Source organism: Parasteatoda tepidariorum, chromosome 2 (genome assembly GCF_043381705.1).
Source record: "Parasteatoda tepidariorum isolate YZ-2023 chromosome 2, CAS_Ptep_4.0, whole genome shotgun sequence".
Classification (NCBI taxonomy): Eukaryota; Metazoa; Arthropoda; class Arachnida; order Araneae; family Theridiidae; genus Parasteatoda; species Parasteatoda tepidariorum.
The window spans coordinates 8364319-8378357 of record NC_092205.1 but is presented as its reverse complement, the minus strand read 5'-3'; the positions used below and the strand labels follow the sequence as shown (position 1 = coordinate 8378357).

Sequence of the window (14039 nt, the reverse complement as noted above, 5' to 3'; positions counted from 1 at the left end):
AAATTAGATTAATTATTATCAATGCAAAAAAAAATTTTAAGTATAAATATATATGTATCATCTAACATACCACTAACTCTGGCAGATAAAGTAAAATGAAAACACCAAACTTTCAGCTCTATAAACCCTTCTTTATGTTTTATTTAAACAAGTTTTTATCAGAACTCAGTTTAAAAACAATGTTAATAAAAGTTAAACTGAATTTAATAACCATGCCACTAAGCTCATGCAAGCAAATTTTAAAAAAATAATAATGCCACAGCGTGGTAACACCAATGTTTCCAGATAACACAACACATATCTTAGACAAACTATACATACATATTTTTTTCAAGTATTATCAATTACATGAACAACTTGCATAGAAGTTTTTTTTTTAAATTTTAACAATTATTAAACATTAAAAATTCTTTTAAATGAGCTTCATAATTTAAAATTAAAGAGACTTTTAAGTAATTCTAAAAAAATAAAAGAAAGAAGGTTGACCAAATTTAACTTTGCTCATTTTAAAGCAGTATCGTAAACATGGGTTACTTTGATCCTTTTTTTTCTTCAAAGTTTGGAATGTAAGAAATTTAGGTCAGTAAAAAAAGGTGCATATTAGTTTTGGACATTTCAAATTATTATTTGTCATAAATATGTGTTTTTAGTAAGAGAATAATTCATTTATTAAAAGTTTCAAAGGCCATATTAAAAACAAGGATATAGAAAAAAGGACAAGGAGTATCCAGTGCTTGAGGTCACTTTGTACTTATTTTATTTATCTAAAATTACAATAACAAAATTACATCTGAATATACATTTCTCAGAAATAAAATTCTTTCTCAGAAAGTACATTATATAAACAGAATGCTTTTTCTCATATTATTTCATAAAATGATTTTTTTTAAAAAAAACTGAACTAATTAAAAAACTAGAGATAACTTGAAGATAAATGAAATAATTCCAAAAAACTTATTTTATCAAAAGATTTCATGTAACACAGGAGTTACATTTTAAATTAAATGTCAAAATAGAAATACAATTGCAGAAATCATATAAAGCTTTCTTGCTCCTTCATTGAGCAAGGATAAAGTTTTTAGTAATTTTGGGAGCTAAAATGTTACAATGTAGGCTTGGACCTAAGTTTCCTTTATCGACATTATGTTATGTTGTACAAAAATAAACAAAAGAACAACATATTGTAACATTTTATCATTCGTTACTTTTGAATTTCGTTTTTTAATTTTTACTTTCTATTACAAAAAAAATTCCAGAACTAAAAATATTGTAATGTTTTACAGAGTTTACAATATGTCACCTGAAGCTACTACAACATAAAAACTCCCAAAAGCTTAAAATATATTTTATTGATCTCATGACCGATAAATTCAATCATGATAAATTACAACTTTAAAATGGTAGATCTTCTTTTTTGTTGCAAAGATGGGGGAAAAATAACCCTAGTCTGATAGTCTGAACACATATAACAATTATTTTTTTAGAAATATTTCAAGAAACACTTGCAATTAACACTCATTAAAAATGTTCTTTAGAATCATCATTTGTTTAGTCGATATTGGTTTCTGAAATAAGTCTTCCAGGTGTGTGGATTATGGTGTGCTTTCTAACATTGTTCTTCCAACTGCTTGAATAATTGCAGAAAGCACAGTGATATGGTTTAAGACCAGTGTGGATGCTTGTATGCCTGGTTAGATCATTTTTTCTAAAGCTTGAATAGTTGCAAAATTCACATTGATGTTTCTTATGAAGAGCTGGAAAATTTAAATAGATATTGTTACAGAATTAAATGAATGAAAGAAAACCGCTTCTGATTTACATATTTACACAAAAATGATTCTCAAATTTTCATGTGAGTAAACATATGACCTCTCAATACTGATTTCTGACTAAAACATTTCCCACAAGTTCCACATTGGAAAGGTTTCTCACCAGTGTGGGTCCTTATGTGTCTTGTTAAATCATTTTTCCAAATGCTTGAGTAATTGCAAAAAGTGCACTGATGTAGTCTACCCTTCCTGGAAAAAGCTGCAAAATTTAAACAGAAATCGTTAAAAGAAATTGTGATGCTTAAAATTTTGGGGGACTTTAAAAACTAGATAAACCATTTACAGAAACACTTTTTTTAGATTAACACATTTTTTCCAGTCATTATTTACACCCTTTTATACAAAAGAAGGAATAAAAGAAAATTCTCAAATTGTTTTAAAAAATTACATAAAATTTAATGTATTAATGCAAAAAGAATTAATCTTTAAAATGAGTTTTATAACCAAAATTAGGAAACAAACATTTTTAGATAAATAGCTAAAAGACAACAGTCACAATTCAAACCGTATCGTGTGCAGCTCTTGTACACTTAACCTCGGAGGATAATGTCTGTCGATTGGAATTATGTATCAGAATGCTGGAAGCATTACAAGATGACGATTTTTCTGACAAATTGACGTTTATAGCAGTTCTTTTAAGTTTTCATTTCGAAGAAAACTATAACTCAGCTTATTTCATTCATTTTCAGCTTATGCATATTCACCAGATTCATAACTAGATTAGACATAGAAGGACTGCAAATTTAACTGTCGGTTTTAAAACCTAATATAAAATTAATGAGTGTGGGTAGATGCACTACAATGACAAAACAATAAAAATAATCATTTCTCTAATTAAATATAGTCTTCTATAATTTATAAAGTTCACAGTTACCTAAATAAACCTTGGTTATAAGGTCAGGGTTCCGCCAAAACAAGGAGGATCACTTCGGTTTCTGTAGCCGAAGAAAATTGGGAATAGCTGATCTAAACTAAAAGGTGACACAACTTTCACTCAGTCACTAGAATTCAGAATCTCATTGTACTTAGATGGTTACATCTAAATTCATTAGATGGTAATAAACTTCCCTTTCCTACCATCTCGGAAGATTTACACTTTAGCTGAGAAAGATAAAACATAACCAACAAAAAAGTATCAGAAATTTTGTGCAATGAGATCTGTCTTGCTTAGTCTCTTTATTTACTGCATTTGATTCCATTCATTGCTTAAAAAAGCAACTTAATCTTTTTGAGGCTGAATAATCACTTTTTTGTGAAAGGTCGACACTTTTCGGTCAACCTCACATTGAACATTCTGATGAAATAAAAGATTGAATTTACAACAAAACTGTAAGTATAAGCATTAATAATGAAAATAGTTAACTGAGAGTGGTGACAATAAAGAATAGTGTAACATCAGCATTCAATAAAAACAGGCGATTAGCAAAATGAAGGAAATGGCACATAATAATTTACACAATATCGATACCATCAAAAACATTAATATACCCTGCAGACAATTTACTCATAACTTTAAAGAAATCAAAATAACTAAATATAAGAAAGCTTGACCCTACAGCCAATGATACTGCCATCTAGTGACAGGCCAAACTATTACTACAGGAACTAAACAGTTTTCTGGTGTAGCAAATTTAATGTTGTTGATTGAGGAAAAGTTAAAAGAGACGTATCTAACTAATAACCGATAATTTTCAATTGCTTTTTTTTTTAAAGAGTAGTTAGTGGATAAAATTTCTATTAAGGATAAATTCCTTTTGTCGATTATATGATGCTGAATTCTATGAGAAGCGGTCAAAAAATGACTGATACTTCCATTGCTCTTCCAGCACAGAACTACAGTTTAAACTTGATTACACAGCTAGGCAGATGGTGTAGTATTTTTTATTTAATAACAATTCTATTTGGTGTTTAATTACAATACATACTGCCAATAAACTGGACAGTATTAGTTTCAAATTTACATTGCCTTCAGACACAGATTTCCAGAGAGTTATTAAGTGCTCCAGCTAGTCAGAAAGCGGTTGAAATTTTAAAAACAAAATTCCAACCACACAGGACAATTTAATCACAAAGACAAGTTAATAAAAACACAATCATAAAATAAATTAACAGAGTGAAAATGTATTTATTTTGTAAGATATTTGCAGAAAAATTAGTTAAAATTTGCACAATATGCATCACAAAAAATAAAAATTATGTTTTCGTGTGAGTAGCAATTATATGAGTTTTCAAACTAGAACTCTGAGTAAAACACTTTCCACAAGATCCACATTGAAAGGGTTTCTCGCCAGTATGGGTTCTCATATGTCTCTTTACATTTTTCCTCCAATCACTTGAATAGGTGCAAAGACTACAGCGAAATTTTTTCGAATCTTTGGTGGTTCTTTCGTGTCTTGCTATATCCCAATTCAAAATACTTGAATGGTTGTAAAAATTACTTTGATGTATTCCAACTTGCTTAGCAAAATCTAAAAATGTAAAATAGAAATTTTTAAAAAAATAGGGAAGTTTTATTATCATGGTGCTAAAAAAGTGAACAAAATCTTTATAAATAAATATTATAGCTTTAAATTTCTTTTTTATATTTTATTATATACTGCAAAACTAAGAGGGGTAATTTTAGTAATTTTTAAAGATAGTTAAAAATTTAGTTCATTATTATACATTTGAAATCTTAAAATAATATATAAAACTTTATGATCCAGAAATAAAACACCTAACGAGACAAAATTACATCTAAGTGTAATTTTTTTTAACTTGAAATTACATAAATCTTTACTCTAATATTTAATGAGAGAATAATTGCAATAAAATTTTGTTTACTAATTACTCTCTTTCTTAAATTTATTTTTAGAAGAAATTAGAAGAATTAATGAAAAAAAATTGCACGGATCATTTTAAAATAGAACTTTCTATAATATGTTTTCGGACAATACATTTAAAAAGACTGGTGTTAGACAATTTTTGTAGCCAGATATTTATATAGTTTTATTGAGAAGAATTTATCTATACAACTAATTTATAATTATTTCATCATGTAATCATGTCTAAAAATTATTTTAGACATGATTACAAGATTAAAATAAAATAAAAACAAGTCAATTATATAAATATTTTGTATAAATTATGTGAAATAATTGGCTTTAGATGACACACTATAAAATAATATGAATGAGATGGCACTAAAATAAGTGCCATCCACGAGTAGATACAAGAAGAGAAGCAGGTACAGTTAACTCTTGTTAATTCAAACTCAAAGAGAGACATAAAAAACATGCTATAATAAACAGCTATAGAATTAAGAGTTTAATTAAGTTGAAAAGCATTAAGTTAAAATATATTTAAAGAATAAAATATACTTAATTTTAACGGTATGAGTGACGTCAGAACGTCATTGATCTAGCAGGAATTTCCCGTGTACCATAATTGGTAAAATTCCTGTTTTCTCCACTTTGAAGTTTCAAGTTCTTAATAAAGATGAAAATACGTTTTGCATTGTTCCATATTTTTTCTTGTACCACTTTTTTTTTACATTACAATTTATTTCCTTGAAAGTTTTCTTTTTTTTGTGTGTGTGTGTACTTACTCAGGCTTTAAGTTTTGAAATTGTAGTCTTGAAAGAATAAACAGTTGAACTTGAAGTGTTGTTATTTTCTTATAGCATGTTTTAAATATGTGGTTATGCAATGGTAAGATTACAAACTTATCTCACGACGATTAAGTTTACCAGACTGCTTCATTGACTTATAAAAACTTTGACCGCACATTGCCGCTATACATTTTTCAGAAAAAAATTGTAATTGCACTAAAATGACTCATAAAGATTAAAAAATATACTCAGAGATAAACAAATAATAACAATGAATAACTCAAAACAAAAATATATATATATAATTTTTACTTTGTGCTCAACAAGAAATTTGAGAAGACTTATTATTTGTTCATATAACTTAATATATTGAATTAAAATGAGTTTCCTATATTTAAAAAAAAATTAAAACACATATTTATTTTGCAGAGTATATGGAGAAAAAAACACTATTATTTTACATTGATTACAAAAAAATACTATAAAAGTTTCATGTGAGTTAACATATGAGTTTTCAAACTAGATTTTTCAGAAAAACATCTTCCACATAGGCCACATGGAAAGGGTTTTTCTCCAGTGTGAACTTTCATGTGTCTGGTTATACCCCTTTTCCAAGTGCTTGAGTAGTCACAAAGATGGCAGTGAAAGGGTTTTTCACCTGTGTGAATTCTTATGTGTTTCGTAACGTCATTCTTATAAATGCTTGAATAGTTGCAAAACGTACACTGATGCAACTTTTTCACAAGAGCTGAAAAATTTAAAGAAAATATTTATATTTTTCTGGAGTTATTTAAAAATGCATTAAAAATTCACACCATAAATACTTTTAAGATTTCATATAAACTTTTCTTTCTTTCAAAAATATATATATCAGTGAGTAAACATTAAAAAAGCAAAGCATAATTCATAATATATTTTCATAGTTTTAATAATTTATTTAACATCAATTATGCCACCCTTTAAAAACCACAACATAAAATTGCAGCAGGTTGTTTAAATTTTTTAATGGAATTTAATAGAGACATCTTATAGGATAATCATAATGAATACTTGAAAAGATAAGATTTAAAAAATGGTTTAAAAAAAATTATAAATCAATCTGCAATTTATATCAATTACAAACAAATTAAAAGACACATTTATTTTGCAGAATAGGTAAGAAAACACTTTTATTTTGCATTAATTGCAAAAAAGTAGTATGAATGCTTCATGTGAGTTTTCAAACTAGATTATTGAGAGAAACATCTTCCGCAAAGGTCACATGGAAAGAGTTTTTCACCAGTGTGGACTGGTTATGCCTCTCTTAAAAGTGTTCGAGTAGTCACAAAGATCGCAACAAAAAGGTTTTTCACCTGTGTGAATTCTCATGTGATTCGTTACATCATTCATATGAACGCTTGAATAGTTACAAAATGTACACTGATGCACTTATTCGGTAAAAGCTGAAAAATTTAAAGATAATTTTTTTTTTTTGAGTTACTTAAAAATTCATTAAAAACTCACACAAAACATTTTTAAGATTTTTTTAAAAATTTGATAATTGTAATAAGAAGCAAAGATGTAAATCATAAATAATTCCCCTCCCCCTTTTACACAGTTATTTATGATAAAGAATTCTTTTTAAATTACTATTGCACAAAATTGTAAGAGTTCTTTCAATTTTTTATTACTATTCTTTACCACAGAATGCAATAAATACATTTAATAGGACAAACGATTAAATAACTTAATCAAAAGAGACTATAAAAAAACTTAAAAGGAAAAAAAATCCCTGCAAATATGTGTATTTCATATGTGTTTAGTAACATAATTCTTATAAATGCTTGAATAGAAACAAAATGTACATTAACATACTTTTTTGGTACGAGCAATACAATTTAAAGAAAATATTTTACCAATTTATTTTATCAAATATTTTTTAAGTTACTGAAAGATTAAATAAAAATTCACCCAAATGGTATTATTCATGAATTTTCTTTTTTGATATGATTAAGTATTATAACTAGATAAAGGATATAATTAATAATTATCTTTGTGATAAACAGTTATTTAACTTTTACATTAAGAACATTTTTTTAAAAATTAGCACATAACCTTAATAGGTTTTTTTTTTCCTCTTTTGCACTTCTATAGTTTTGCATTTCTGTAAGTATAAAAAGTATTATCTAAATAAAAACAAAATAGAAAAAAGAAAGGAAAGCAATTTATTTTTTAAAACATAAAAACACGCTTAAATTACATTGGTAACAAAAAGAATAGTTATTTCATTTTCATGTGAGATAACATAGATCCTTCAAGTTCATTTCAAAACATTTGCCACAGGTGCAATTTTCAATGGGTTTTTCACAAATATGTATTTTCATATACTTGTGCAGATCATTCTTCCAAAAGATCAAGTAGTTACAAAGATTGCATTGTAGGCCATTCGTTCTAAGCTATGGTCAAGCAATCACTTTGAAGACTGCACATATGAAGGGGAAGAAAAAACAAAGAATAACGGGTGATTATCATCCATGTCTGGATCAGAACTGGCTTTGAATCATTAAATATGATACATAAACAAAGTCAATCATCATGTCCAGTCTTACACAAATCAAATAATATTCATTTTAAAATAAAATTAAAACTTTTTTAAAAAAAAAATTCAAATGCAAGTTTTAAAAAAGACACACATAAAAAAAAGAATCTACTTTCCATCGGGTTAACTGTGGGAGATTCTCAAAATTTTCCTCTCAATGTAAAGTAAATACGGGTTAGTTTCATCAAAAAGTCCTCTTTGATGAAACTAACCCGTTTGAAGGCAAATTTCTCTCAATACTTAATGCACGAGTTCTCTTGTCTTCTGTATTAGGTTCAAAAATAAAAGGCTACGGAGTTGAACATTGGTAGTCGTAAACCCAAAATTGGGCCGGCTATAAAATAAAAATAAAATATTCATATTGAGATTTTCTTTAAAAGGTAGAACATGTGATATCTTTGCCTAAAACATCTGCTACAGTTGAAAGTTTTTTATGTTGTGGTACTTGGTACAGACGTTCAAACTCAGAACTCTATCGGGCCCTTAGAGAGCCTGATGTTGTCAAGTACGTAAAAATTCAAAGAATTAAATGGGCTGGTCACATCATTCGAATGAACAGAGAGCGTTCGACAAACATAATCTTTTTGGCTCAGCCCATCGGATCAAGGCCCAGAGGTCGACCAAAGCTGAGATGGACCGACTGCGTGGAAAGAGACTTTTCAGTCTTAAAAGTCTCAAACTGGAAGATAACTGCCAGGCGGAGGCAGGCCTGGAGGAAGTTGATTGAGAAGGCCAGGGCCCACCCGGGGCTGTCGTGCCATTGAGGAAGGAAGGAAGGACAACATTTTCTCTGCTAAAATGAGTGGACTTTTAGTATCTAATGTTAAATATCTTTATATATGTGAATTTTATGATGCTATTCCTAAAAAGATTACGTCTTGCAAAAAATACATTTTGATAAATAAAGCTTAATCTTACTGATAACTAAAGACATTTAAGAAATATTAAAAATATCTATTGGGTTGGCACGGACAATGGTAATGATAATAATTTATTATGAAGTATAATCAGTAGAAATCATGAGATGAATCAAACAATAACATAAAACAAGTAATTATAACATAACAGTAATCAAACCATAAATAAGCAATCATGACATAACAATAATCATAACATAAATTAACAGCTTCTAAGAGAAGAAATGTGAATAGGTTAATTATCAATGTGTACAACCATTTCCATCATATCTGTCTAAGTTCCATTATCAGTAATTGTTAATTATGTAAATTTGTATTCATTACAAAATTTTAAATTACAGTGCTGCAAAAATCTATTGAAAAAAATTCAATATCACTAATAAAAACAATAGTTTTTAACTCCTTAGAAATTCATATTCCCACATATTTTAAATATGATATAATAAAAAATAATAATTTCCTTTAGCTAAATAGATGATAATTAATAGTCAGTGATAAAACTAACTAAATTACTTCATTAAAACATTTATACATTAACACTTCTGCATCTTCAAATGTCTCAGCATGTGGATTTTCAAGTTTGATGCCCTGCTAAACTGTTTGGAGCAAACGCTACACTGATGGGGTTTTTCACCTGTGTGAATTCTGAAGTGTCTGTTAAGACATGACTTCCAACTGCTTTTGAAATTGCAAAAAGGACACTGATGAAAAACACTTGTTCCAGAAAAAGCTGAAAAATTAAAACAGATTATTTATAATTGAAATAGTGGATTTATTCTATAAGGGAATAATTTATTTTGAAATAATGCGGCTACAGAACATCATTCCATTCTTTATTATTAATGCTAACTGCATGGAAAAAGTATACATTCTTCGAATAAATGCCTCAGAAAACTGAACTATTATTTTAGTTTATATGTATACACATATAATTTTATTATTTAATATAATAATTAGCAAAAATTGCATAATTTATGTTTTTTTTATTATAATTCTTTATTAGACATGACAATAAAGCACAGTTTTAAGATATGTTTAAGATATTTAAATTTTGCTAACATATAATTAATCCACACACAACAAGATTTTAATAAGCTTTATCAAAAAAACAAAAAATTCTCATAAAAATCGATTAGAAATTTTTTTAAATAATTGGGCCAGAAGAAAATTACTTTTCATTCCACAGAAATATTAGTTACGAAGAAATATAGGTTATAAGACATTATAAATCAATAGTTTTTTGTAATAATACAATTAGGTACAATATTAAAACACTTCATACAGAAATTTTGAAAAAAAAAATTTAAGTTCTACTTATAGTAATTGTTAAGAAATCATAACAAAATTTTTAATGACAGAGCAATATACTTAATGTCTTTAGAAATTTAACTCCTACATATTTCACATAAATACGATGGTTGATTCTTAAGTAAGGGTCATTTGAAAATAAAAACCAAACAAAAGAAAATTTCAAGAAGCAAATTTATTTTCAGATTCCACATGTGTTTATCTTTTTCTCAGCATAGTTACAAAGTTTGTTTAAACACTTATCATACCTTACAACTAGATTCTAGGCCCTTTTCATACAAATTTGTCGCATGCTCCGTTAAACAAGAGGTCGCAGCCGGTTTCACATATTCGTCTTTGATATAGAGATTGCTGCCAAAATGATGCTTGAAGTATTGAAAAAGACGGAAATCACTCAGACCAAAGTCTGGGATTTAGGGAGGGGTGGTCAAACACTTTCCAACCAACAGAGTCCAATATAGCTGAGACCTGGGCTGTGGAGAGAGTCGCTGTCATAGAGTAGCAAAATTTCCTGTCAGCATGGAAGGGAATTTTGCTAATTCACAAATCTGCCAGCGAATCTATGTAGTAGACAGATTTTTTGCCAACTAAAAACGCATCACTGACCATGTCTCATGCATGATTCGACGAGTGATTTTAAATTTTATATCCGTCGTTGAACAGCCGACCCAATTTTTAGGTTTAGACTACTAATGGTTCAACTCTGTAGCCTTGTAATTTTAAATCAATCTAGAAGACAAGGAAACTCGTGGATCAGTACTCCTAGAGGTATTGATTTGTTATGGGAACATGGAGGACTTTGAGACTCAACAGATTTAACATGCACCAGTAACCATTTACTAAATGGGGAGTCTTCGGCAGGTGAGGATCGAACTCACGACCTCTTGGACAAAGACCCATTGTCCTACCAACCAGACTATCCCGGCCCTATGACAAGCAATTTGTTAAATTTGAACATTTTAAAGACACAGAGCTGATCTGACAGTTTTATTACACAGCTGCAACTGAGGACAGTTGTTCCCAAGGAATGCCGAGACACGACACAAGCATGTGTCACCTATTAGGGTACACCACAAAACGAACTTACTTAAAAAACAACTAAAACTAATAAATTACAGTGGCTGAAACAAAGTCAATGTCTTTAAGTTCAAGTTCTAGACAGTCTATCATAAGACTATCTGATATAAACATCTATTCACATGAGCTGCGGCCTTGAATGTGTAAACATGTGGCTCTTCAATGTTGAATTTCTATTAAAACGCTTGTAGCAAATGTTGCATTGAAAAGGTTTTTCACCAGTGTGAATTCTAATGTGCCTCGTTAGAACAGACTTCCAAACGCTTTCATAATTGCAAAAAGGGCATCGATGAATTACACTTGTTCCAGGAAAAGCTGAAAAATTACAATATATTCATAATTTTTTCAATAACAGATTTATTCACAAGATGATTCATTTGCTTTATGGAAGTAAAGGGATTGCATACCATTATTTAGTTTTTCACTGCTAGCTGTCAATAAAAAATATAAATTGCTGGCATAAATATCTAAGTAAAATGTGAATTGTTTTTGGAGTGATTTTTTTTCTTTGTATTATTGTTCATACAAGAGTGAAATAGAAAAATTAAAAATTAAGATTTTATATATTCGACACAGATTTTTGTAAAACAAGCTACACATATTGCAAAAATGTTTGGAAAAAAAACAAAACAACTGTTATATCAGTTTTCTGAAATTTCATTGTAGCGTTTATAGCATTAGTATGGTTGAATTTAGAATCCCATATAAACTAGTTAACCTTGTAAAAATGTCCCTTAAAGATGTCAAAAACAGAATAAAATGTATGACCATTTTTACATGCAAAGAGGTTTAAGAAAAGGAGACACCCTCCTTGCAGGCTATTTAACATTGCATTGGAAAAAGCAATTAGAGATGTCAATATAAATACACTGGGTACAATTATTCAAAAGTCTGTTCAAATATTGGCTTATGATATTGATTCAATAGGATGTACCAAACAGGCTGTCTTCAAGGCTTTTACCAAGCTAAACTTTCCATGAGGTGTGGTTTTATTCGAATTTATCTTTTTATGTTTTTCTTTGATTTAATTATGAAACCAACCACATGGTTTAGTAAAAATGTTTCAAAAAGTCTTCAAATAATTAAACTGCAAACTATGTGATCTTAGACATTCACATTCAATAAAAATATTTACACCAATTGCACCACTTTCTGAAATATTTTTGCAGGAAATTCACATTTCCTTCCACAGAATTAGCATTTATAAAAATTATGTTTGGGATATACGTAATTTTACCTTTCATGCGTAGAAATATAATTTATCTCTGAAACATGAATCTGTAAAAATAAATCAATTGCTCTTAAATAAAACAATTCAGAACCCATTTTGCAACAGGTATAACATTTACAGGCATTTCTTTTCTAAATTTTATCTAAATTTACAGCAAATACAAATAATATGTTTTAAATCAAATTTGTTAAATAACAATATTAAATTAATATGATCAATGCAAACAACATAAAAGAGACATTTAATGTAGTTAATCATAAGACAGTCCAAAACATTATTTAAAAACTTAAAATTTATGAGAGCAGTGTGGAACTAAAAATTTGATTTCCTTTTGAAACATTGGAAAACTACAGTGAAAAAATTCCATATTAGCCTTAATGTGTGACTGATTAGCTGTGATTTTCTACGATTAATATAACACTAAATTATATATACATACCAGAAAAAGCTGAAATTTTTTTAAAAAAAATGTTAAATCAAACTATTTAATGCTTTTATAATTGTATTTAAGCAAACTAATTCATTAATCACAAATTTAACATTTGAATAGCAGATTTATTTATTACTCAGAATTGTACACAACAAAATAAAATAAAAAGAAGACTTTAGGCAACACAACAGTTATTTCCGCTAAAATGTAAAAGAATGCTACAAATAAATTTTAAAATCTTTATGTGAGATTACTTACTTGAAAACAGGTGATACACACTACACACAAAAAAGTTTTTGGAATAAGTAACATGTTAATTACAGTGTAATATTTCTCCCCGCATTTTGTCAGGATGAAGTTTAAATAAACTGCGAATGAACAATTATTTTAACTAAGAAAATGCTATTTGACAAAATTAAATTAATAATTACGAAAAAGGTTAAAAAAAACAAAACAGAAAGAGCAACATGTCTTTAAAAAAGTAGATACCATGAGCAGTGGTACTACTTTAACTAGAAGAATACATAATGTGAATATTAAATTGGTAAAAACAAGAAGAAAAAAACTAGGTTAAAAAAACATGCATCTAACTATGTTTTTAAAAAATGCACAAAATAAGTCACAAAAATGTCTGAAATAATTAAAATAAATTATGAGTACTAATAATTATTTCAACTAGAAAAGGATATTAGGTAATATAAACTTGAAAATTGCAAAGACACAATGTAAAAACAAAAGAAATGTAAAACATTTTATTTTAAAAAACAACATACAAAACTTTTTATTGAAGGTTTCATAGATTATTAAGGTCTCCTATTTTTAAGGTTAAGTAGATTATCACAAAAATAACAAAACGATTGAATGAAATTATGTTGAAATGTATAATTTGAATGAGAAACAATATGTCGCTGCAAATTCGACTGTCTTTTAAAACATTTCTTGCAAATGACACACTGATCGGGTTTTTCCCCCAGAGTGAATTCTAAGGTGTCTCTTTAAGAGGGTTGTCCAATAGCTGGAATAGCTGCAGTAAGGACACTGATGATGAGTTTCTTTTTTTTCTGTTGATAGCTGAAAATT

General features: G+C 28.2%; 2 long non-coding RNA genes across 2 annotated transcripts in view; both read right to left on the bottom strand.

The window, feature by feature from the left end:
- Nucleotides 1–734: 734 nt before the first annotated feature.
- On the bottom strand, nucleotides 735–4297 carry LOC122268922 (uncharacterized). Its single transcript, XR_011636080.1, has 2 exons — nucleotides 1933–4297; nucleotides 735–1754 (listed from the first exon to the last, which is right to left on the bottom strand). It is a non-coding gene; the product is annotated as an uncharacterized lncRNA (long non-coding RNA).
- Nucleotides 4298–5713: 1416 nt separating this feature from the next.
- Nucleotides 5714–14039, bottom strand: part of LOC107456390 (uncharacterized) — a 62005-nt gene continuing 53679 nt past the window's right edge. Inside the window, exon 4 of the long non-coding RNA XR_006224786.2 lies at nucleotides 5714–14030. This is a non-coding gene — a long non-coding RNA (uncharacterized lncRNA). The remainder of the gene's footprint in view (nucleotides 14031–14039) is intronic.